The following is a 26,226-nucleotide window of genomic DNA, read 5'->3' as shown; positions in this document are numbered from 1 at the left end:
CATCCAATGATACAATTACTAATTTATTTACTATGTTGGACATATGCTGAGGATCTCCTTTGGAGGTTGTGCCCATGTACGTGGGTGCTTGGTCACTCTCTCTCTCTCCCTCTCCCTCTCTCTCTCTCTCCTCCAGCTCTGGTTCTATTTCATGACTTCCTTCAAATATTTAGTGTTTACAAAGAAAGTAGCTTTATAGTGGAAAATCCTGGCAGATACCAGTTTAGTCAAATGATGAAGATTAGCATCACCAGTAAAACATCAGTCAACATAGTGTGCTTCCTGATATGATGCCCCACCTCATAGAGTATTGTAGGAAAGGAAACCCAATTCAGGCATAAGTCCGTTAGATTTATATTATTCAGCCGAGTTTTAGCACTTTGCCATTAATTCGGTTTTACTTTAATGAGCCTCTTACCATGTGGTAAAACAGAACTACCTGTATGTTTAGTATTTTACCTTATAGTTGAAGAGGCATCGTACCACAGTGGAGAGCACTAGGCTTGGAAAGGAGGGTGAGAGAAATGTTTATTCATAATCTACATGTGGTAGTAGTCATGGCAATAAGGAACTTACATATGCTATCTTACTTAGTTCTCATAATGATCCTATGAAGCAGGTGATGAGATCTCTATTTTCCTGCTGGAAAACTTGTGCCAAAAGATGTTGTTTGTAGGCAAGATAAAGAGTATTCAAATGCATTCTGTTTAATCAAAGTAAGGAGTTGTTCCCCTACACAGTACTCTGTCCTAGAATTTGAACCCTCATTCCAACTCTTCTTCCAGCCACGATCCTGGACAACTCATTTAATATCCTTGGCACTCATACATAGAAGGAAAGGGTTGGAATGCTGAAAAGTCCCTTACAGCTCTAAAAGTTAGGGATTGCGATAATAGATTGGGGCAAAAAAAAAAGTCAATCTCTGATTTCAGTGTTATAAACAGTAGAGTGCTATAGAGATCAGTACTGATACCTTTAAAAATTTTCTTTGAGACAGAATCTCGCTCTGTCACCCAGACCAGAGTGCAGTGATGTGATCTTGGTTCACTGCAACCTCCGTCCCTGGGTTCAAGCCATCCTCCCACCTCAGCCACCCGAATAGCTGGGACCACAGGCGTGCACCACAATGCCTGGCTAATTTTTGTATTTTTAGTAGAGATGAGGTTTTGCCATGTTGGCTAGGCTGGTCAGTATTGATACTTTAAAAAAAAAAAAAGTTTAGAAATTAAAACATTGACAATTTCATATATAATTTTTAAACTCCTCGAAGGTTAAATGCTAAAGTATTGTACTGAATACCTTAAAAGTCAGGTAAAGCTATGAATGAGAAGAAAATAATAGATGATTATAAATGTGAACTAACAATAATGCCATTTGCTCAGGGTGTACATTTGTAGTAGATGCTTATACTTAGTGTAATAATCAGAAATAGATATTATTATCTCAGTTGTGGATTTAAAAAACCTGAGACTTAGAGAAGATATTTTGCCCAAGATCACATGTCCATTGAGCATTGGAGGTGGCATTTGAACCTAGGTTTATCGAACTCCACAGTCCGTAAATAATTCAAACCACACACACACACACAGATGCAAAAAACATATATATAAGTAAATATATATATAATAGTTTATAAAATATTTATAAAGGACTGGGCGCGGTGGCTCACACCTGTAATCCCAGCACTTTGGTGTCCAAGGTGGGCGGATCACCTGAGGTTGAGAATTTGAGACCAGCATGACCAACATGGAGAAACCCCATCTCTACTAAAAATGCAAAATTAGCCGGGCATGGTGGCACATGCCTATAATCCCAGCTACTTAGGAGGCTGAGGCAGGAGAATCGCTTGAACCAGGGAGGCGGAGGTTGCAGTGAGCTGAGATTGCGCCACTGTACTCCAGCTTGGCAACAAAGCAAGACTCCGCCTCAAAATTTATAAAGTATATGTGTATAAAATATTTATAAAGTATGTATGTATAAAATATATTCAAACGTTTCCATTTTGAGATAATTTTAGACTTACAGAGGAGTTGCCAAAATAAATAGCACCGAGAGGTTCTGTATTATCTGTTGCTGTGTATTGTGTTACCCTGAAATGTAGCAACTTAATAAACATCTGAAAATTTATGTAGGTCAGAAATCTAAATGTAGCTTATTTGGGTACCTCTGGCTTAGGTTGTCTCACAAGGTTGCAAACAAAGTATTGGCTACAAATGTGGTCTCATCACAGGGCTTGCCTGAGAGGATGTGCTTCCAGCCTCACTCACATGGCCATGGCTTTGGCCAGAGACATGGGCTTTTTGCTTCTATAAGGCACTCATAATATGACACCTAAGCTTCCCTCAGTGAGGCAGTGAGAGGGCAAGAGAGGGTGCCCAAGACAAAAGCCACAGTCTTTTTGTTACCTACCCTTGGATGTGTCATCTCGTCACCTCTGCCACATTCTCTTCAGTAGAAATGAGTCACTGTCTAAAGCTCTCACCCAAGGGTTGGGAATTACACAGGGTCCTGAATACCAAGAGGTTGGTGTCATTGGGGGATGTTGTCCATGTAACCTTTACTGAAGCTTCCATTTAACATCTTACCATAATATAACCATAAAATATTTATCAAAATAAGAAATTCTTCTTGGTATAAAACTATATAACATTGATTTCACCAGGTTTTTCCACAAATGAACTTTTTTGAGATCCAACCCAGGATTCCATCTTGCATTTTAGTTGTCATGTCTTAGACTCCTCCAATCTATGACAGTTTCCCAGTCTTTTTTTGTCTTCCATGACCTTGACACTTTGAAGAGTGCTAATAAGTTATTTTGAAGAAGCTTCTTCAATTTAGTATTGTTTGATGTTTCAAGGTTAGATTAGGGTTATGCATTCTCAGTGCGTCGCAACAGAGAGCACATTATGTTGATATGCGTTACTGGTGATGTTAACCTTGGTCACTTGGCTAAAGTGGTATCTGCTAAGATTCTCCACTGTAAAGTTACTGTTTTTCCTTTGGAGATACTAAACATTTGAGGGAGATTTTGTTAGACTGTGCAAATAACCTGTTTCTGCTTAAACTTTGAGTACTAATTTTAGCATTCATGAGTGGATCTTGGCTGTAGCAGTTATTACTGTGGTGTTTTAATTTTTTCATGCCTTCCATCTCTTCTACATTTGTTAATTGGAATTCCTCTGTAAGGAGAATTGTTCTTCCCTCATTTATTCTGCCTTAGGTTATTTATTTGCATTATTGTAGACTCATAAGTGTTTATTTCATTATTTGGATTATAATCCAATGCTACCATTACTATTTTTGTTGCTCAAGTTCTCTTTTTAGCTATTTGGAGCGCTTTCAGGTTGGCTCCTGTACCCTGCCCCAGACGTGGAATCAGCTGTTTCATTAAAAAACCCTTGGTTTTGTTTTTTTTTTTTTTTCTTTTTTTTCCTTTTTGAGGTGGAGTCTTGCTCTGTCGCCCAGGCTGGAGTGCAGTGGCATGATCTTGGCTCACTGCAACCTCCACCTCCCGGATTCAAGCAATTCACCTGCCTCAGCCTCCAGAGTAGCTGGGATTACAGGTCCGTGCCACCACGCCCAGCTAATTTTCTGTATTTTTAGTAGAGATGGGGTTTCACCATGTTGGCCAGGCTGGTCTTGAACTCCTGACCTCAGGTGATCTGCCCGTCTCGGCCTCCCAAAATGCTGGGATTTACAGATGTGAGCCACCGTGCCCAGCCAAAAAACCCTCTTATTTTTGAAGGGAGGAAGAAGGATAGTATTTAGAAAGCAAGATGTAAGTACCTGGCATGCTCACTGCTGGTGGGATGTTGCTGTGTTTAGCCTTTCTCAGTGAATAAAGCTAAGAAATATAGGTAGATATGTTAACTTATGTGTATACTCATATCTGTATCTTTTAATATGTGTGTGTGTTTTAAGCCATGTGTCCATATTGATACCTCTGACTCCAGTACAGATCCACAGAGTTGATTCTAGCCTTTTCCCTTTCTTTATTTGTAACTTCTGTCTCTAATAGCGATAAAACTGGCTCTCATTATCTACAATATATTTACCCTAGTATATAAATAAAGTAGTTTCAGAATTCATAACCCATACCCACATGAAAAACAAATTCTGCAACCAGAGTACAGTGTTTATCTGCAGTTTTGAATTTATCATTAAAATATCTAGACAAAACTGCCGTTTGCTAAAGTTTCTTAAGTCAGCATCTCCCTGCCCCATACTCTTCAGTGTGAGTACATGATTCATTTATAATATAGTTAGATTCGTTAGTCACATTCTGTGTTCCATCTTTGCCTCATATCCTGGTTGACCTTTAAAAATTTATGTACTTCTAAACTTCACTTTCTGTGCTTTACAATTCTATCCATTGCTACAGTTTCATATGAGCAGTTCCATCAATCCCAAAACTCCTCCATGCCGTTCCTTTGGAGACAGTCTTTCCCCTGACCCCTCACTCACCCCCGGCAGTCCCTGGTCTGTTTTCTTCCCTAGAGTTTTGCCTTTCTAGACTGTCACACAAATGGAATCATAAAATATGTAACAGACTTTTGGGTCTGATTTTTTTACTTTGCAAAATGCGTTTGACTCATCTTGTGTAGATCAGTGGTGCTTTTTTATTGCTGCATTAAAAGCAATAATATTTTATTGTAATTCCATTGTACAGATTACCACAGTTTGTTTATCCATTCACTCACTGAAGGATATTTGAGTTGTTTCTAGTTTGGGACCATTAAAATTAGAACTGCTGTAAACATTTATATACAGGTTTTTGTTTCTCTACGGTAAATACTAAGGAAGAGGATTCCTGAGTTATATGTTATAGGTGTATATTTAACTTTGTAAGAATTATTCAGAGCTAAACTAATACTAGTTTTTCAGAGTGTCTGTAATACTAGTTTTTCAGAGTATCATTTTGCATTCCTGCTAGCAATGGGTGAGCATTCTAGTTACTCCACATCCTCAACAATGTGTAAATTGTCAATATATTAGCAATTTTTATAGTTGTACAGTGGTATCTCAACATAGTTTTAATTTGCATGTCCTTCCTTAATGGCTAATTATTATGAACACCTTTTCAAGAGCTTATTTACCATCCTCTTTGGTGAAGTGCTTTTTAAATAGGGTTGTTTGCTTTCTTATTGGTGAGTTTTGAGAGTTCTTAATATATTCTGGATATGTTATTTGCAAATATCTCCACAGTATGTGACTTGTCTTCTTATCCTCTTAACAAAGTCTTTCAAAGAACAAAGGTGTTTCCTTTTGATCAAGTCCAATTAATTGATTTTTAAATGGATCATGTGATTGGGTTGCAGTACTTTTCTTTCAGCACTTAAAAAATATGCTACTTCCTATCTGGATTCCACGGTTTCTGACGAAAAATTCATAGTCATTTGAGTCATTGTTCTCTATGTAAGAACAATGTATCATTTTTCTCTGATTATTTTCATTTTCCAGCACATTGATTATGATTCTAGATATGGGTTTCTTCTTTTTTTTAATTTTTAAATTTTTATTTCAATAGTTTTTGGGGTAAACGTGGTTTTTGGTTACATGGGGTAAGTTCTTTAGTGGTGATTTCTGAGATTTTAGTGCACCCATCACCACAGTAGTATGCACACTGTATCCAATATATAGTATTTTATCCCTCAACCCCCTCCCAACCTCCCTACGCAGTCCCCAAAGTCTGTTATATCATTCTTATGCCTTTGTGTCTTCACAGCTTAGCTGCCACTTATAACTGAGAACATACAATATTTGGTTTTCCATTCCTGAGTTACTTCACTTAAAATAACGGCCTCCAGCTCCATCCAAGTTACTGCGAAAGACATTATTTCATTCCTTTTTATGGCTGAGTAGTATTCCATGGTATTCATTCAATGTGTATATATACCACATTTTCTTTACTCATTGGTTGATGGGCACTTAGGTTTTTATGTCTTTGCAGTTGCAAATTGTGCTGCTGTACAAGTGTGTGTATGTGTCTTTTTAATGTAATGTCTTCTTTTTCTTGGTATAGATTTCTTTGGTACCTCTTGTTTGGGGTTTGCTGAGTTTTTTTAAGCCTATAGGTTTACAGGCATACCTCAGATATATTGCAGGTTCAGTTACAGACCACTGCAGTCAAGCCGATCACATGAATTTTTGGTTTTCCCAGTGCATATACAAGTTATGTTTACACTATACTGTATTCTGTTAAGTGTATAATAGCATTATGTCTTAAAAAAATACATACCTTAATTTATAATTTCTTTATTTTTTAAAAATGCTAACAATTATTTAAACCTTCAGTGAGTTACTTTTTGCTGGTGGCGGTCTTACTTCGATGTTGGTGGCTGCTAACTGCTCTGGGTGGTAATTGCTAAAGATTGGGGTAGCTGTAGAAATTTTTTTTTATTTTTAATTTTCATGGGTACAGAGTAGGTATATATGTTTATGGGGTACATGAGATGTTTTGATACAGGCATGCAGTGTGAAGTAAGCACATTGTGAAGAATAGGGTATCCATCCCCTCAAGCATTTATCCGTTGAGTTGCAAACAATCCAATTACACTCTCTAAGTAATTTTAAAATGTACAATTATTATTGACTATAGTAACCTGGTATAGTAGGTCTTATTCATTGTTTCTATGTTTTTTGGGGTGTGTGTGTGTGTGTGTGTGTGTGTGTGTGTGTGTGCGCGCGCGCCCATTAACCATCCCCATCTCTCCCTAAACCCCTCACTACCCTTCTCAGCCTCTGGTAACCATCCTTCTACTCTCTGTGTCCATGAGTTCAATTGTTTGGATTTTTAGATCCCACAAATAAGTGAGAACATGCAATGTTTGTCTGTTTGTGCCTGGCTTATTCCATTTAACATAATGATCTCTAGTTCCATCCATATTGTTGTAAATGACTGGATCTCATCGTTTTCAATGTCTGAATAGTACTCCACTGTGTATATGTACCACATTTTCTTATCCATCTATTGATGGGCACATAGGCTACTTCTGAATCTTAGCTTACCATGAACAGTGCTGCAATAAACATGGGATTGCATTGAATCTGTAGATCGCTTTTGAGTAGCAAAATCAGTCTTCCAAATACTGATTTCCTTTCTTTTGGGATTCAGTGGGATTACTGGATCATATTGTAGCTCAGCTTTTAGTTATTTTAAGGAACCCCCAAACTATTCTCCTTAGTGATTGCACTAATTTACATTCCAAGCAATAGTATACAAGGGTTGGTTCCCTTTTCTACACATCTTCGCCAGCATTTGTTATTGCCTGTCTTTTCGATATAAGCCATTTTAACTGGGGTGAGACGATATCTCATTGTAGTTTTTAGTTTTAGTGTTTTGATCGGATTATTAGATTTTTTTCCTGTGGAATTGTTTGAGCTCTTTATATATTCTGGTTATTAGTCCGTTGTGAGATGGGTAGTTTGCAGATATTTTCTCCCATTCTGTAGGTTGTCTCTTCACTTTATTGATTGTATCCTTTGCTGTAAAGAAGCTTTTTAATTTGATGTGATCCTATTTGTCCATTTTCACTTTGGTTGCCTGTGCTTGTGGGGTATTGCTCAAGAAATTTTTGTCCAGACCAGTATCCTAAGGATTTTCCCTGATGTTTTTCTGTAGTAGTTTTATGGTTTGAGGTCTTAGGTTTAAGTTTTTAATCCATTTTGATTTGGTTTTTGTATATGGAGAAAGATAGAGGTCTAGCTTCATTCTTCTTCATGTAAATACCAGTTTTCCCAGCACCATTTGTTGAAGAGACTATCTTTTCCCCAGTGTATGTTCTTGGCACTTTTGTCAAAAATGAGTTCAACGTAGGTGTGTGGATTTGTTTCTGCATTTTCTGGTTCTGTTTCATTGTCTTATGTGTCTGTTTTTAAACTAGTACCATGATGTTTTGGTTATTTTAGCACTGTAGTATAATTTGAAGTTAGATATTGTGATTCCTCCAGTTTCGTTCTTTATGTTTAGGATAACTTTGTCTATGCTGGGTCTTTTGTGGTTCCATATAAATTTTAGGATTCTTTTCTATTTCTGTGAAGCATGTCATTGGTATTTTGAGGGATTGCATTGAATACAGATTCAGTGAAATACCAAATTGCTTTGGATATTATGGACATTTTAACAATATTGATTCTTCTAATTCATGAACATGGAATATTTTTCCATTTTTTGGTATCCTCTTCAATTGTTTTCATCAGTGTTTTATAGTTTCCTTTATAGAGATCTTTCACTTCTTTGGTTAATTGCTAGGTATTTGATTTTATGTGTGGCTATTGTAAATGGGATTACTTTTTAAATTTCTTTTTCACATTATTCACTGTTGACCTATAGAAATGCTAACTGATTTTTGTATATTGATTTTGTATCCTGCAACTTTACTGAATTTGTCAATTCAAATAGTTTGTGTGGAGGCTGTAGGTTTTTTCAAATATAAGATTGTATCATCTGCAAACAAGGATAATCTGACTTCTTCCTTTCCAATCTGGATGCCCTTTCTGTCTTTCTCTTGTCTGATTGCTTGAGCTAGGACTTCCAGTGCTATGTTGAATAACAGTTTTGAAAGTAGGCATCCTTGTCATGTTCCACACCTTAGAGGAAAGGCTTTCAGTTTCTTCCCCATTCAGTATGATTCTAGCTGTGGGTCTGTCATATACGGCTTTTATTATGTTGAAGTATGTGTTCTCTGTACCCAGTTTTTTGATGGTTTTTAATCACGAGATGTTGAATTTTAAGAAATATTTTTTCAGCACCGATTGGAATGATCATGTGGTTTTTTTCCTTCATCGTGTTGGTATGTTGTATCATGTTGATTGATTTACATATGCTGAACCATGCTTGCATCCCTGGTATAAATCCCACTTGATCATGATGAATAATCTTTCTAATGTGGTGTTGCATTTGGTTTGCTAGTATTTTATTGAGGATTTTTGCATCAATATTCATGAGGGAGATTGGCCTGTAGTTTTCTTCTTTTGATGGGTCTTTGTCTGGTTTTGGTATCAGGGTAATACTGGCCTTGTAGAATGAGTTTGGAAGTATTTTCCTCCTTCTCTATTTTTCAGAATAGTTTGAGTTAGATTGCTATGAGTTCTTCTCTAAATGTTTGATATATTTAAGCAGAGGAGCCATCAGGTCCTGGATTTTTCTTTGTGGGCAGAATTTTTATTACAGCTTCAATTTTGTCGCTTGCTATTGGTCTATTCAGATTTTGGATTTATTCCTGGTTCAGTCATGATAGGTTACATGTATCTAGGAATATGTCCATTTCTTCTAGATTTTCCAATTTATTGGCATATAGTTGCTCATAGTGGCCACTAGTGATCCTTTGGATTTCTGCAGTATTGGTTGTGATGTCTCCTTTTTCATTTCTGATTTTATTTTATTTGGATTTTCTCTCTCTTTTTTTCTTAGTCTGGCTAACAGTTTGTTGGTTTTGTTTAACTTTTCAAAAAGCCAGCTTTTTGTTTCATTGATCTTTTGTATTTTTTTCATTTCATTTATTTCTGCTGTTTTATAGTTTTTGTCAGGGAATTCTGATATCTCTTTTAGCCTAGCCTTGGTGTCTGTTCCCATGTGATTTAGTTTTGATATTTGTCTCTTCAAAATCTCACATTGAAATTTGATCCCCAATATTAAAGGTTGGACCTAAAGAGAGATGTTTGGGTTATGGGGGCAGATCCCTCATGAATGGCTCAGTGACCTCCCTGTGGTGATGAGTGAGTTCCGGCTCGTAGTTCACCCAAGAGCTGTTTGTTTAAAAAATAATGACTCCCCTCCTCCCCACCTTCCACTTCTTTTCTCTTGCCATGTGATGTGGGCTCTCCCCTTCCACTTCTGCTGTGATTGGAAGCTTCCTGAGTTCTTCGCCAGAAGCAGATGCTGGTTACACAGCCTGCAGAACTGTGAGCCAAATAAACCTTTTTACTTGGTAAATTAACCAGTATTAAGTATTAAGAATACAACCAACATGGCACAAGTATACATATGTAACAAACCTGCACGTTATGCACATGTACCCTAGAACTTAAAGTGTAATAAAAAAAAAAAAGACTGCTTTTCCCATCTAAAAAAAAAAAAAAGAATACTCAAGTATTCCTTAATAGCAATGCAGACAGACTGAGACACCATGTGAGCTGAGATTTTTCTGGTTCTAAATATGATAAATAATTTTGGATTGTATTTCATAATGACGTTTTATTAAATGACCAGTCTTGTTTAAATGCTATAGAGAAAGTTGATGTTTCTGTTTTAGCATACAATGACCCAACTGGTTTCAGGTTAAAAATTCCAGCCAGCCTTCTGTACATTGTTGTTCCAAGTCCATTCAGTTTTCCAAGGCTTTGCAGTGCTGTTCTGATCTGTCCTCCATGTGTGTGCCTAGTGACCCTTTTCTAGGTACTTTTATCCCTTTTCTATGTAGTTTCTGTGACTACCTTGTGTCAGGGCCAAGTGACACAGGACAGGAGGAGAAAAAACCAACCAGGTGTGGTCACTCTTGAGACCACATTTCCTTTGGTGTAAGTTGAAGGTTTCCCTCCCTCAGAACTTTAGGCTCCTGCCAGCCTCTGTTACTGCTTGTACCATTGCCACCATGAGATTACTGGCATGCTATGACTAATATACAGAGATAAGGAAAAAGGGGATTCTGTATAGAGTATTGGGAGACCCTTCTTTCACTCCTGAAGCCTGAACTAAAAGCCTTTGCCATGAAGTCTCTCTGTCTATGCTAATATCCACTTTTAGGTTTCAGGCTATGTTGAGTTCAGGCCAAGGAATGACAGAGGAAACGAAAATGATGGCAAACTCATTACCATTTTGTTGATATTTCAAATTTTATGATCTTCAGTCTGCCTGCTTCTGTTATTTTCCAGAGTCTTCCAATAGCTGCTCCATGTAGTCTGTCTAGGTTTTATAGCTCATCTCATCTAGGATTAGATATGCTAACCTGGAACTGGAACCACTTGTACTGTTTTTTGTTCACATTAACTGCATATGTGAGTTTCAGTTATTCCACATCCTTGCCAACACTGGATATTTCCAGTTATTTTTCATTTCAGTCATTCTAAATGTGAGTATGAAGCAGTATGGTACTGTAATTTTTTTTTTTTTTTTTTTTTTTTTTGAAACGGAGTCTCGCTCTGCTGCCCAGGCTGGAGTGCAGTGGCCGGATCTCAGCTCACTGCAAGCTCCGCCTCCCGGGTTTACGGCATTCTCCTGCCTCAGCCTCCCGAGTAGCTGGGACTACAGACGCCTGCCACCTCGCCCGGCTAGTTTTTTGTATTTTTTAGTAGAGACGGGGTTTCACCGTGTTCGCCAGGATGGTCTCGATCTCCTGACCTCGTGATCCGCCCGTCTCGGCCTCCCAAAGTGCTGGGATTACAGGCTTGAGCCTCCGCGCCCGGCCGGTATTATAATTTTAATTCGTATTTCTGTGATGACTAATGATGCTGAGCATCTTTTCTGTGCCTCTTGCCCATTTGCATGTTTTATTTATGAAGTATCTGTTCACTTTTGTCTATTGGATTATTTGTCTCAGTATTATATAGGAAATTTTATAATATATTCCAGATACAAATCCTCTATGTATTGTGAATATTTTCTCATAGTCTGTGGTGTGATTTTCATTTTCTTAATGGTGTCTTTGGGGAACAGAAAGCTTTAATTTTGATGAAATTCACTTTGGTAATTTTTTTTTTAATGATTATTACTTTTTTGTGTCCTGATTAAGAAAATGTTGCCTAATCAAGTGTTGTAAAAGTTTTCTCGTGTATTTTCATGTAGAAATGTTATGGTTTTAACTTTGTGTTCCAGTCTGTGGTCTATTTCCAAATTTTCGTTTGTAGTGTAAGTTATGCAGTTGAGGATCATTTTCTTCCCTAAGAATATTCTAGCACCACTTTTCAAAAATGATTACTTCCTTATTGAATTTAGTTGGAACCTTGGTCTAAATTAGTTGGCCTTATATATGTAGGTTTTAGAATTTCTACTCTGTTTCTTTGTTCTTTTTATTTATCTTTACACCAGTACCACAATGTCTTGATTACTCTAGCTTTATAGTAAGTCTTGAAGTCAGGTTATGTCCTCCAACCTTGTTTTTCTTTTCAAAATTATTTTTGCTATTTCAAGTCCTTTGCATTTTCATACAAATTTTAGAATAAGCGTACTGGGATTTTGTTTGGGATTGTATGGAATCTGTAGATCAATTTTGTAGATTGACATTTGAATTTTCAGTCTTCCTATGCATGAACATGGTGAGGTTTTTATTCCCCACTGAAGTCATCTTTAATGTCTCCCAGTAACATATTGTAATTTTCAGTGTGTAGATTTTACATATCTTTTACTAAATATATTCCTAAGTAGTTAATATACTATGGTATATGGTATTTTCAAATTTAAGTTTTCTTATTACTTAAATATAGAAATACTGTTGTCATGCCACTTCGTAGGTCCCAACAAGTTAATTTTAATTTTAATTTGTTATTCTTTGGGTCAGAGCTTTCATGCCTACTGTGGGATGTTTTAGGGCAATGAGTGCTGTAGAGAATTTATGCAAGGCAAAAGTTCCAGTGGTTGAAATATATCTATTTGTTCTCTGTTTTATGTTCAGTAACTCCTCTAAGATTTTCAAGAGTTTCTTGTTTAAATTTACTGGGATCTTCAGGTGTAGTCTATTCCTCATACATGATCATTTCACCAGGGAACAGAGCAGTTTTACTCCTTCCTTTGCAATTCTCATGCCTTTTATTTCTTCTTCTTGCCTAATGCGCTGGCTAGAACATTGAATATGATACCAAAAAAAGCAGTAAAAGCAGACATCTTGCCCTGGTCCCTATTCTTGGAGGGTAGAAGAGTAGATTTAGTGTTTCATCATTAAGTTTAATATTACCTGTAGATTTTTAATGGATGCCTTTTACCAGGTTGAGGATGTTTTCTAAGTTTGCTGTGAGTTTTATCATGAATGGGTATTTAATTTTTCAAATGGTTTTCCTGCTCTATGGATATGATCATACATGTTTTCTCCTTTTTTCTATTGATGTAGTGAATTACATTGGTCCAGTTGGTCAACTGTATTGTTGAAATGGTCATCTTCACTGAATTTTTATCTGTTTGTTTAATCAGCATTTGAAAACAGCATGTATTTCCAGTTATGTTTGTGTATTTTCTGTTTCTCCTTGAGATCTTCTTTGGAGTATTTTGTGGGGAGGGGAACAATCACGAAGTTATAGCACTTTGGGAGGCCGAGACGGGCGGATCACGAGGTCAGGAGATCGAGACCAGCCTGGCTAACACGGTGAAACCCCGTCTCTACCAAAAAAAAATACAAAAAACTAGCCGGGCGAGGTGGCGGGCGCCTGTAGTCTCAGCTACTCGGGAGGCTGAGGCAGGAGAATGGCGTAGACCCCGGAGGCGGAGCTTGCAGTGAGCTGAGATCCGGCCACTGCACTCCAGCCTGGGCAACAGAGCAAGACTCCGTCTCAAAAAAAAAAAAAAAAAAAGAAAAGGTAAATATGGCACAAGGAACTCCTCTTTCTCCTTAGTTATTTGGAAATAAGTTGTTGACCTGCTGCACAATCACTTTCATGTAATATATTCTCATTTCCTATAAAAGGACATTCTCATATTACCATAATAAAGCCATGAGAATTAGGAAATTCATACTAGTGCATTACAGACATTATTTAGATTTCTCCAGTTCTCCCAGTAATGTCTTTTATAACAAAAGGAAGCAGTTCAGAATCATCTGTTGCATTTGGTTATTGTGTATCTTACATTTCGTTTAGTCTGGAACAATTCTTTAGTCTTTTCTTAACTTTCATGATATTGACACTTCTGAAGATTACAATGCAGTTGTTTTGTGGAGTGTCCCTCAATTTGGTTTCTCTGATGTTTCCTCCTGATTACATTCAGGTTAGTTATCTTAGGGAGGAAAATCAAAGAAGTAACGTTGAATTTTACTCATTACATCCTATGAAGTGTCATGCAATTTTAATTTGTCCTCTTGTTGACAGTTATCACTTTAAAACTCAATAAGTGTTCCTATTTCTCCACATCCTCTCCAGCACCTGTTGTTTCCTGACTTTTTAATGATCGCCATTCTAACTGGTGTGAGATGGTATCTCATTGTGGTTTTGATTTGCATTTCTCTGATGGCCAGTGATGATGAGCATTTTTTCATGTGTCTGTTGGCTGTATGAATGTCTTCTTTTGAGAAATGTCTGTTCATATCCTTTGCCCACTTTTTGATGGGGTTGTTTTTTTCTTGTAAATTTGTTTGAGTTCTTTGTAGGTTCTGGATATTAGCCCTTTGTCAGATGAGTAGATTGCAAAAATTTTCTCCCATTCTGTAGGTTGCCTGTTCACTCTGATGTTAGTTTCTTTTGCTGTGCAGAAGCTCTTTAGTTTAATGAGATCCCATTTGTCAATTTTGGCTTTTGCTGCCGTTGCTTTTGGTGTTTTAGACATGAAGTCTTAGCCCATGCCTGTGTCCTGAATGGTACTACCTAGGTTTTCCTCTAGGGTTTTTATGGTATTAGGTCTTTTACACTGTTGGTGGGATTGTAAACTAGTTCAACCATTATGGAAAACAGTATGGCGATTCCTCAAGGATCTAGAACTAGATGTACCATATGACCCAGCCATCCCATTACTGGGTATATACCCAAAGGATTATAAATCATGCTGCTCTAAAGACACATGCACACGTATGTTTATTGCGGCACTATTCACAATAGCAAAGACTTGGAATCAACCCAAATGTCCATCAGTGACAGACTGGATTAAGAAAATGTGGCACATATACACCATGGAATACTATGCAGCCATACAAAAGGATGAGTTTGTGTCCTTTGTAGGGACATGGATGCAGCTGGAAACCATCATTCTTAGCAAACTATCACAAGAACAGAAAACCAAACACCGCATGTTCTCACTCCTAGGTGGGAAGTGAACAATGAGATCACTTGGACTCGGGAAGGGGAACATCACACACCGGGGCCTATCATGGGGAGGGGGGAGGGAGGAGGGATTGCATTGGGAGTTATACCTGATGTAAATGACGAGTTGATGGGTGCTGACGAGTTGATGGGTGCAGCACAGCAACGTGGCACAAGTATACATATGTAACAAACCTGCACATTATGCACATGTACCCTAGAACTTAAAGTATAATAATAATAAAAAATAAATTAATTAATTAATTTAAAAAATTAAAAACATTTAAAAAAAATAAAACTCAATAAGGTTGTGACTGTTAGATACCTTTACTCAATAAGGTTGTGGCTGTTAGGTGCCTTTATCATTTTAAAACTCAATAAGGTTGTGGCTGTTAGGTACCTTTTCATCCCACAGTAGGCATGAAAGCTCTTAGGCACCTTAATACCCCAAACAAGCTACTTTTTTCCGTTTTGTAATTAAGTGTTTTATGGAAAGGTACATTTAAATTATGTAAACATCTTATTCCTCAGCAAATGTACTTATTTGTTTATTTATATCTGTACAGAATCTTTTTTATTTTATTCAATGACTTATGATCTATTGCTACCTTTTTTCTTTTTAACTTGTTATTTGAAAATACATATAGACTCACAAGAAAAATGTGTGACTCACGAGAGGTTACAAAAATAGCCAAGGGAGGTCCCCACTCAGCTTCTCCATTGGTAATGTCTTACATAATTATAATGCATTATCAAAACCAGTAAATTGATATTGGCACAATACAGTCAACTGGACTAGACGTTAATCAGATTTCACAAGTTTTTGCATGCACTCTGTTATTCTAATGGATATGTGTATGATTCTGTAAAATTTAATCACAAGTATAGCTTCATGTAACCACCATCATAATCAAGATACAGAAGTGCTCTGTCACTGTGAAGGAATTCCCTTGTGCCTCCCCTTTTCTAGTCACACCCCGTTCCCTCAACCCAGCCTTCTTTAACCCCCAAAAGCCAGTGATTACTGTATAATTTTGTCATTTTGAGAAGTTATGTAGATGGAATCCAACATGTTATATAGGTGGAATATAACATGTAAACTTTGAGTTGTATTTTTCTTACTCAGTGTACTGACCTGGAGATCCATTCAACTTGTGTGTATCGGTAGTTAATTTCCTTGTATTGCTCAGTATTCCATTATATGGAATTTATACAGTGTGTTTATCCATTCACCTGTTGAAGGACATCGTTTCCAGTGCTTATTACTAATAAAGCTGTTATGAACATTCATGTACTTTCTTTTTTATATACTTTAAGCATGTGCAGAACGTGCAGGTTTGTTACATAGGTATACATGTGCCATGGTGGTTTGCTGTACCCATCAACTCATCATCTACATTAAGTATTTCTCCTAATGTTCTGTCTCCCCTTGTCTCCCACCCCTTGACAGGCCCCAGTGTGTGATGTTCCCCTCCCTGTGCCCATATGTTCTCAACTCCCACTTATGAGTGAGAACATGCAGTGTTTGGTTTTCTGTCCCTGTGTTAGTTTGCTGAGAATGATGGTTTCTAGCTTCATCCATGTCCCTCCAAAGGACATGAACGCATTCTTTTTTATGGCTGCATAGTATTACATGGTGTATATGTGCCACATTTTCTTTATCCAGTCTAACATTGATGGGGATTTGGGTTGGTTCCAAGTCTTTGCTGTTGTGAATAATGCTGCAATAAACATACATGTGCATGTGTCTTTATAGTAGAATGATTTATAATCCTTGGGGTATATACCCAGTTATGGGATTGCTGGATCAAATGGTATTTCTAGTTCTAGATCCTTGAGGAATCACCACACTGCCTTCCACAATGGTTGAACTAATTTACACTCCCACCAACAGTGTAAAAGCATTCCTGTTTCTCCACATCCTTTCCAGCATCTGTTGTTTCCAGACTTTTTAATGATTGCCATTCTAACTGGCATGAGATGGTTTCTCATTGTGGATTTGATTTGCATTTCTCTAATGACCAGTGATGATGAGCTTTTTTTCATGTTTGTTGGCTGCATAAATGTCTTCTTTTGAAAAGTGTCTGTTTATATACTTCGCTCACTTTTTGATGGAGTTGGTTTTTTCTTGTAAATTTGTTTAAGTTCCTTGTTTTCATTCTTAAGTAAATTAAGTTTCTTTGATTTTCGTTCTTTTGCATTTGCTGAGGAGTGTTTTACTTCCAATTGTGTGGATCTCAGCCCTTTTTCAGATGCATAGATTGCAAAAATTTTCTACCGTTCTGTAGGTTGCCTGTTCACTCTAATGATAGTTTCTTTTGCTGTGCAGAAGCTCTTTAGTTTAATTAGATCTCATTTGTCAATATTGGCTTTCGTTGCCATTGCTTTTGGTATTTTAGTCATGAACTCTTTGCCCATGGTATTGCCTAGGTTTTTTTCTAGGGTTTTTATGGTTTTAGGTCTTATGTTTAAGTCTTTAATCCATCTTGAGTTAATTTTTGTATAAGGTGTAAGGAAGGGATCCTGTTTCAGTTTTCTGCATATGGCTAGCCAGGTTTCCCAACACCATTTATTAAATAGGGAGTCCTTTCCCCATTGTTTGTTTTTGTCAGGTTTGTCAAAGATCAGATGGTTGTAGATGTGTGGTGTTATTTTTGAAGCCCCTGCTCTGTTCCATTGGTCTATGTATCGGTTTTGGTACCAGTACCATGCTGTTTTGGTTCCTGTAGCCTTGTAGTATAGTTTGAAGTCTGATATTATGATGCCTCCAGCTTTGTTCTTTTTGCTTAGGATTGTCTTGGCTATACGGGCTCTTTTTTGGTTCTATATGAAATTTAAAGTCATTTTTTCTAATTCTGTGAAGAAAGTCAATGGTAGCTTGATGAGGATAGCATTGAATCTATAAATTACTTTGGACAGTATGGCCATTTCACAATATTGATTCTTCCGATCCATGAGCATGGAATGTTTTCCATTTGTTTGTGTCCTCTCATTTCCTTGAGCAGTGGTTTGTAGTTCTCCTTGAAGAGGTCCTTCGCATCCATCGAATGTTGTATTCCTTGGTATTTTATTCTGTTTGTAAGAATTGTGAATGAGAATTTGCTCATGATTTGGCTCTCTATTATTGGTGTAGAGGAATGCTTGTGATTTTTGCACATTGATTTTGTATCCTGAGACTTTGCTGAAGTTGCCTATCAGCTTAAGGAGTTTTTGGGCTGAGATGATGGAGTTTTCTAAATATTATACAATCATGTCATCTGCAAGCAGAGATAATTTGACTTCCTCTCTTCCTATTTGAATATGCTTTATTTCTTTCTCTTGCCTAATTGCCCTGGCCAGAACTTCCAATACTATGTTGAATAGGAGTGGTGAGAGAGGCCATCCTTGTGTTGTGTCAGTTTTCAAAGGGAATGCTTACAGCATTTGCCCATTCAGTATGATATTGGCTGTGGGTTTGTCACAAATAGCTCTTATTTTTTTTTAGATATGTTCAATCAATACCTAGTTTATTGAGTGTTTTTAGCATGAAGGGGTGTTGAATTTTATTGAAGGCCTTTTCTGCATCTGTTGAGATAATCATGTGTTTTTTTGTTATTGGTTCTGTTTATGTGATGGATTACATTTATTGATTTGTGTGTGTTGAACCAGCCTTACATACCAGGGATGAAGCCAACTTGATCTTGGTGGGTAAGCTTTTTAATGTGCTGCTGGATTCGTTTTGCCAGTAGTTTATTGAGGATTTTTGCATCAATGTTTATCAGGGATATTGGCCTGAAATTTTCTTTTTTGTTGTGTCTCTGCCAGGTTTTGGTATCAGGATGATGCTGGCCTCATAAAATGAGTTAGGGAGGAGTCCCTCTTTTTCTGTTGTTTGGAATAGTTTCAGAAAGAATGGTACCAGCTCCTCTTTGTACCTCTGGTAGAATTCAGCTGTGAATCCATCTGGTCCTGGGCTTTTCTTGGTTGGTAGGCTATTACTGCCTCAATTTCAGAACTTGTCATTGGTCTATTCAGGGATTTGACTTCTTCCTGGTTTAGTCTTGGGAGAGTGTAAGTGTCCAGGAATTTATCCATTTCTTCTCGATTTTCTTGTTTATTTGCGTAGAGGTGTTTATAGTATTCTGTGATGGTAGTTTGTATTTCTGTGGGATAGGTGGTGATCTCCCCTTTATCATTTTTTATTGTGTCTATTTGATTCTTCTCTCTTTTCTTCTTTATTATTCTGGCTAGGGTCTACCTATTTTGTTAATCTTTTCAAAAAACCAACTCCTGGATTCATTGATTTTTTTTTTTTTTTCCTTTGGGAAGGGTTTTTCAAAAGTGTCTCTATCCCCTTCAGTTCTGCTCTGATCTTAGTTATTTCTTGTCTTCTGCTAGCTTTTGAATTTGCTTTCACTTCTCTAGTTATTTTAATTGTGATGTTAGGGTGTCAATTTTAGATCTTTCCTGCTTTTTCCTGTGGGCATTTAGTGTTATAAATTTCCCTCTAAACACTGCTTTAAATGTGTCCCAGAAATTCTGGTACATTGTGTCTTTGTTCTCATTGTTTTCATATAACTTATTTATTTCTGCCTTAATTTCGTTATTTACCCAGTAGTCATTCAGGAGCAGGTTATTCAGTTTCCATGTAGTTGTGCAGTTTTGAGTGAGTTAGTTTCCTTCTTTCCTTCCTTCCTTCCTTCCTTCCTTCCTTCCTTCCTTCCTTCCTTCCTTCCTTCCTTCCTTCCTTCCAGGAGCAGGTTATTCAGTTTCCATGTGTTGTGTGGTTTTGAGTGAGTTAGTTACCTCCCTCCCTTCCTCCCTCCCTCCCTTTCTTTTTATACCAAGTCTTGCTCTGTCACCCAGGCTGCAGTGCAGTGGTGCAATCTCGGCTCACTGCAAGCTCTGCCTCCTGGGTTCACGCCATTCTCCTGCCTTAGCCTCCCAAGTAGCTGGGACTATAGGCGCCCGCCACCACGCCTGGCTAATTTCTTTTTGTATTTTTAGTAGAGATGGAGTTTCACTGTGTTAGCCAGGATGGTCTTGATCTCCTGACCTCATGATCCACCCGCCTCGGACTCCCAAAATGCTGGGATTACAGGCGTGAGCCACCGCACCCATCCAAGTGAGTTTCTTAGTCCTGAGTTCTAATTTGATTTCACTGTGGTCTGAGAGACTGTTTGTTATGATTTTCATTCTTTTGCATTTGCTGAGGAGTGTTTTACTTCCAATTATGTTGTCAATTTTAGAATAAGTGCTATGTAGTACTGAGAAGAATGTATATTCTGTTTATTTCGGATATAGAGTTCTGTAGATGTCTATTAGGTCTGCTTGGTCCAGAGCTGAGTTCAAGTCCTGAATATCCTTGTTAATTTTCTGTCCTGTTGATTTGTCTAATATTGACAATGGGGCATTAAAGTCTCCCACTATTACCATGTGGGAGTCTAAGTCTCTTTGTAGGTCTCTAAGAACTTGCTTTATGAATCTGGGTGCTCTTGTATTGGGCGCATATATATTCAGGATAGTTAGCTCTTCTTGTTGCATTGATCCCTTTACTATTATGTAATGCTCTTCTTTTTCTTTTTTTTATCTTTGTTGGTGTAAAGTCTGTTTTATCAGAGACTAGGATTTCAACCCCCCCCCTTTTTTTTTTTTTTTTTTTTTTTTGCTTGTTTGTTTGTTTGGCTTTCCATTTGCTTGGTAAATCTTCCTCCATCCCTTTATTTTGAACCTATGTGTGTCTTTGCATGTGAGATGGGTCTCCTGAATACAGCACACCAATGGGTCTTGACTCTATCCAGTTTGCCAGTCTGTGCATTTTAATTGGGGCGTGTAGCTCGTTTACATTTAAGGTTACTATTGTTAGGTGTGAATTTGGTCTTGTCATTATGATGCTAGCTGGTTATTTTGCCCATTAGTTGATGTAGTTTCTTCATACTGTTGATGGTCTTTACATTTTTTTTTTCTTTTTGCAGTGGCTGGTACTGGTTTTGCCTTCCCATATTTGGTGCTTCCTTCAGGAACTCTTGTAAGGCAGGCCAGGTGGTGACAAAATCCTTCAGCATTTGCGTGTCTGTAAAGGATTTTATTTCTCCTTCACTTATGATGCTTAGTTTGACTGGATATGAAATTCTGAGTTGAAAATTCTTTTCTTGAAGAATATTGAATATTGGCCCCCACTCTTCTGCCTTGTAGGGTTTCGGTCGATAGATCTGCTGTTAGTCTGATGGGCTTCCCTTTGTGGGTAACCTGACCTTTGTCTCTGGCTGCCCTTAATACTTTTTCCGTCATTTCAACCTTGGTGAATCTGACGATTATGTGTTTTGGGGTTGCTCTTTTTGAGGAGTATCTTTGTGGTGTTCTCTGTATTTCCTGAATTTGAATGTGGTCCTGTCTTACTAGGTTGGGGAAGTTCTCCTGGATAATATGCTGAAGAGTGTTTTCCAACTTGGTTCCATTCTCCTCGTCACTTTCAGGTATACCAATCAAACATAGGCTTGGTCTTTTCACATAGTCCCATATTTCTTGGAGGCTTTGTTTGTTCCTTTTCATTCTTTTTTCTCTAATCTTGTCTTCACACTTTATTTCATTAAGTTGATCTTTAGTCTCTGATATCCTTTCTTCCGGTTGATTGATTCAGCTATTGATACTTGTGTATGCTTCTCAACTTTCTCGTGCTGTGTTTTTCAGCTCCATCAGGTCATTTATGTTCATCTCTAAACTAGTTATTCTAGTTAGCAATTCCTCTAACCTTTTATCAAGATTCTTAGTTTCCTTGCATTGGGTTAGAACATGCTCCTTTAGCTTGGAGGAGTTTGTTATTACCCATCTTCTAAAACCTACTTCTGTCAATTCGTCAAACTCATTCTCCATCCAGTTTTGTTGCTGGTGAGAGTTGTGATCCTTTGGAGGAGAAGAGGCATCCTGGTTTTTGGAATTTTCAGCCTTTTTGCACTGGTTTTTCCTCATCTTTGTGGATTTATCTACCTTTAGTCTTTACTGTTGGTGAACTTCAGATGGAGTTTTTGTGTGGTCGTTCTTTTTGTTGATGTTGAGGCTTTTGCTTTCTGTTTGTTAGTTTTCCTTCTAACAGGCCTCTCTGCTGCAGGTCTGCTGGAGTTTGCTGGGGGTCCACTCCAGACCCTGTTTGCCTGGGTATCACCAATGGGGGCTGCAGAACAGCAACGCTTGCTGCCTTCTCCTACCGCTGGAAGTTTCGTCCCAGAGGGGCATCCGCTAGATGCCAGCCAGGGCTCTCCTGTGTGAGGTTTCTGTTGACCTCTGCTGGGAGGTGTCTCCCCACCAGGAGGCATGGGGGTCAGGGACCCACTTGTGGAGGCAGTCTGTCCCTTAGCAGAGCTCTAGGGCTATACTAGAAGATCTGCTGCTCTATTCAGAGCTGGCAGGCAGGAACGTTTAAGTCTGCTGAAGCTGCGCCCACAGCTGCCCCTTCCCCCAGGTGCTCTGCCCCAGGGAGATTGGAGTTTTAGCTATAAGCACCTGACTGGGGCTGCTGCCTTTCTTTCAGAGATGCCCTGCCCAGAAAGGAGGAATCTAGACAGGCAGTCTGGCTACAGTGGCTTTGCCGTGCTGCGTTGGGCTCCACCCAGTCTGAAATTCATGGCAGCTTTGTTTACACTATGAGGGGAAAACTGCCTACTCAAGCCTCAGTAATGGTGGACGCCCCTCCCCTCACAAAGCTGGAGCATCCCAGGTCGACTTAAGGCTGTTGTGCTGGCAGTGAGAATTTCAAGCCAGTGAATTTTAGCATGCTGGACTCCTTGGGGGTGGGATCCACTGAGCTAGACCACTTGCCTCCCTGGCTTCAGCCCCCTTTCCAGAGGAGTGAACGGTTCTGTCTTGCTGGCATTTCAGGCGCCACTGGGGTATGAAAAAAAAAACTCCTGCAACTATCTCAGTGTCTGCCCAAATGGCAGCCCAGTTTTGTGCTTGAAACCCAGGGCCCTGGTGGCATAGGCACCCAAGGGAATCTCCTGGTCTGTGGGTTTCGAAGACCGTGGGAAAAGCGTAGTATCCGGGCCGGAATGCACTGTTCCTCGCAGCACAGTCCCTCATGGCTTCCCTTGGCTAGAGGAGGGAGTTCCCCAACCCCTTGTGCTTGCCAAGTGATGCAACACCCCACCCTGCTGCTGCTCACCCTCTGTGGGCTGTACCCACTGTCTAAGCAGTCTCAATGAGATGAACTGGGTACCTCAGTTGAAAATGCAGAAATCACCTCCCTTCTGTGTTGGCCTTGCTAGAAGCTGCAGACTGGTGCTGTTCTATTTGGCCATCTTGCCTGGGAATCCCTCATGTATTTGTTATTACATGACCGTAAGTTTTTTATTTCTCTATGACAGTGGGTCTCAACTAGAAGTGATTTTACCCCTCAGGGAACATGAGAAATGTCTGAAGACATTTTTGATTGTAGTGACTAGGAAAGAGATGCTACTGGTGTCTAGTAAATAAAAGACAGAGGTGCTGTGGAATATCCTAGAATGCACAAGACAGTCCTCCATAACAAAGAATTGTTTCAAAATGTCAGTGCTGAGGTTGAGAAACTGCACTGGGATTAATACCCAGGAGTGTGATTATTGGGTTATATGTAAGTATATGTTTAATTTTATAGGAAACTGCCAGAGTGTTTTCCAGAGTGGTTATAACATTTTGTATTTCCAATAACTATGTATGAGAGATCAAGTTCCTCCACATCCTCATCAGCATTTATACTGTCAGTATTTATTTTTTTATTTTTTTGAGATGGAGTCTCACTCTGTCACCCAGGCTGGAGTGCAGTAGCGCGATCTTGGCTCAGTAGCGCGATTTCGGCTCAATGCAACCTCCACCTCCTGCGTTTAAGCGATTCTCCTGCCTCATCCTCCTGAGTAGCTGGTACTACAGGTGCACACCACCACACCCAGCTAGTTTTTGTATTTTCAGTAGAGATGGGGTTTCACCATATTGGTCAGGCTGGTCTTGAACTCCTGACCTTATGATCCCCCCACCTTGGCCTCCCAAAGTGCTGGAATTACAGGCATGAGGTACCATGCCTGTCCACTGTCAGATTTTTTTTTTTAATTTAGCCTTCCTGGTTGGTATATAGGGGTTATCTCATTATTGCTTTAATTTGCATTTCTCTACTACTGACAATGAACATTTTTTAATATGCCCGTTTACTATCTATATATTTTCTATTAAAATTGTTTTGCTCATTTTCTAATTGCATTTTTTTTTTACTGTTGAATTTAGAGAATCTTTATATATTCTGGATACAAATTCTTTATTAGATTTCAGACTTGCAAATTTTTACATTATACAAAACCAAGTTTTCTTATTCCGTTTATTGTTACTATTGTAATTTGTTTTGATGCTCCAAATACAGATTTGGTGGCCAGTGGCAGCCCCTTCAAGCTGGCTCTGTATCCTTTTCATACGTCATCTTTTGATCATGTCTTTGCTTTCTGGCACAAGATATTTCAGGCTCATCTTATACTTTCCTTCTCCAGCTCTGGAATCAACCAGTTCTCCAAGAAGCCTGTTCTTCCAGTGGAATGTGCTATTTAGAGGCTAGGATTTAAACACTAGGCATATGTGTTGCTACTGGGTTGCTCTCAGCCCTACACTTATTGACATTAATATTTATTTCTCTGTATATATTAAAAACCATATGTTCATCTAATTTTTATTTTACTTTTTTCTTTGTTTTTGTAACTTTCATATCTAATAGTGAGTAACCTCACTTCCAGTATGCTTTATATAACGAATATTCTCATCTCTTGCCAACCTCTCCCCAGCAAGGATGACCCTAATTCTCCACTTGGATTCAAACACTTTATTCAGTCTGTCCCCTTGGGTGGGTGCTCTTTTCACCCTGCCTGGGCTTTGGCACTCCATGCTAGACCACTCCTCAACATGTATACCACCCCTCCCTACTTGGTCTCTAACTTTCCCGTGTCAGAATGCTTATCACCCTCAACATATGGACACTCTCCCCATGCCACTTAGGTTCTGACTCCCCATGCTGAACTACCCCCTCACATGGATTTCTTCCTCATACTGCATAGGCTCATGACACCTCACATTGGTCTCACCTCTACTTGAATGCCTTTATCTTGTTTAGGATTTGACTCATGATGCCAGGCTACACCATGTAGATAGCCTCCTCACTCAGGTTCTGACATTCAAGGTCAGACTGACTCCTTTCATCCTGCTTGAGTAGTGACTCACCACACTGCCCTTACCCTGTATGACACATTTCTCATCCTGTGGGAAATCTGACTTTCCAACCTAGGCTATCTCTCTGTGTAGTTATTTTCCTTCTCTACTGCAGCTCTGCCACTCCATGTAAGGACACCCCAGTGTGGAGACACCTACCTCATTCTGCTTGGGCTCTAACTCTACATGTCTGGTGGGCCTCCCTCTTCATGGAAGCCCTCCTTATCCTGATTTGGTGCTTTTATTGCACACGCGGCCACACCTCTGCAAAGATTGTCTCCTTGCCCTGCTTGAATTCTAATACTCTGTGCTATGACACTTCTTTACATGGGCACCTTCCTTACCCTAATGAAATTCTGATACCTTGCTCTGGCCCGTTGTCATTCCATTTGCTACAGAGTCCCGCCTTGTTCTGCCCACCTAATGGTTTTAAAATTCAATTGTTTGGGATGGGAAAGACAAAAGAAAAGGAGAATAGAAACACAGGAGAGGGGAGAGAGAATAGGAAGCTTATTTTTTATCACTTTATGATTAATATATCTTTTCTATCCTTTTACTTTCAACCTGTGACCTCACAGTAAAGTGCATCACTTGTCAATGTCATATAGTTGAATGTTATTCATTTTTAATGTTGTCTGTTAATCTTTATCTTATAACTGAGATATTTAGTTCATTTACATTTAATATAATTATTGAGCTAGTTGATTTTGCTATCCTTTATTATTTTAGGTTAATTAATTATTTTTATTCCGTGTTATTTTCTCTGTTGGCTTGTTTTACTGTTTTTCCTTTTAGTGATTATCCTAGAGATTATAATATACTTCCTTGACTTTACAGTTTACCTTAAGTTAGTACTTTTTCCACTTTATGAGCAGCAAAGTATCTTATGACAGTTGAACTCTATTTACTCCTCGTATTTTTGCTTTTGTTGTCATATATATATTTCTGTTCTACATGTTCTAAATCCCACAAGACATTATTATTGTTGCTTTGAACAAACAACATTCTTTTCCATATATATGTGTATAGGAAATATAAAACAAAGTAAAATATGTATATATACACAACGGTGTATGTATGTATGTGTACATGTATATA

At 38.4% G+C, this 26,226-nt stretch overlaps 1 protein-coding gene across 4 annotated transcripts in view; it reads left to right on the top strand.

Moving 5' to 3' along the window:
* The window catches only part of ALMS1 (ALMS1 centrosome and basal body associated protein), a 218,818-nt gene that overhangs the window by 102,026 nt on the left and 90,566 nt on the right, over positions 1-26,226 (top strand). The gene's annotated exons all lie outside the window — the stretch shown is intronic.

Source organism: Macaca mulatta, chromosome 13, assembly GCF_049350105.2.
Source record: "Macaca mulatta isolate MMU2019108-1 chromosome 13, T2T-MMU8v2.0, whole genome shotgun sequence".
NCBI lineage: Eukaryota > Metazoa > Chordata > Mammalia > Primates > Cercopithecidae > Macaca > Macaca mulatta.
The sequence above is the reverse complement of the archived record's forward strand: the minus strand, read 5'-3'. Positions and strand labels throughout refer to the sequence as shown.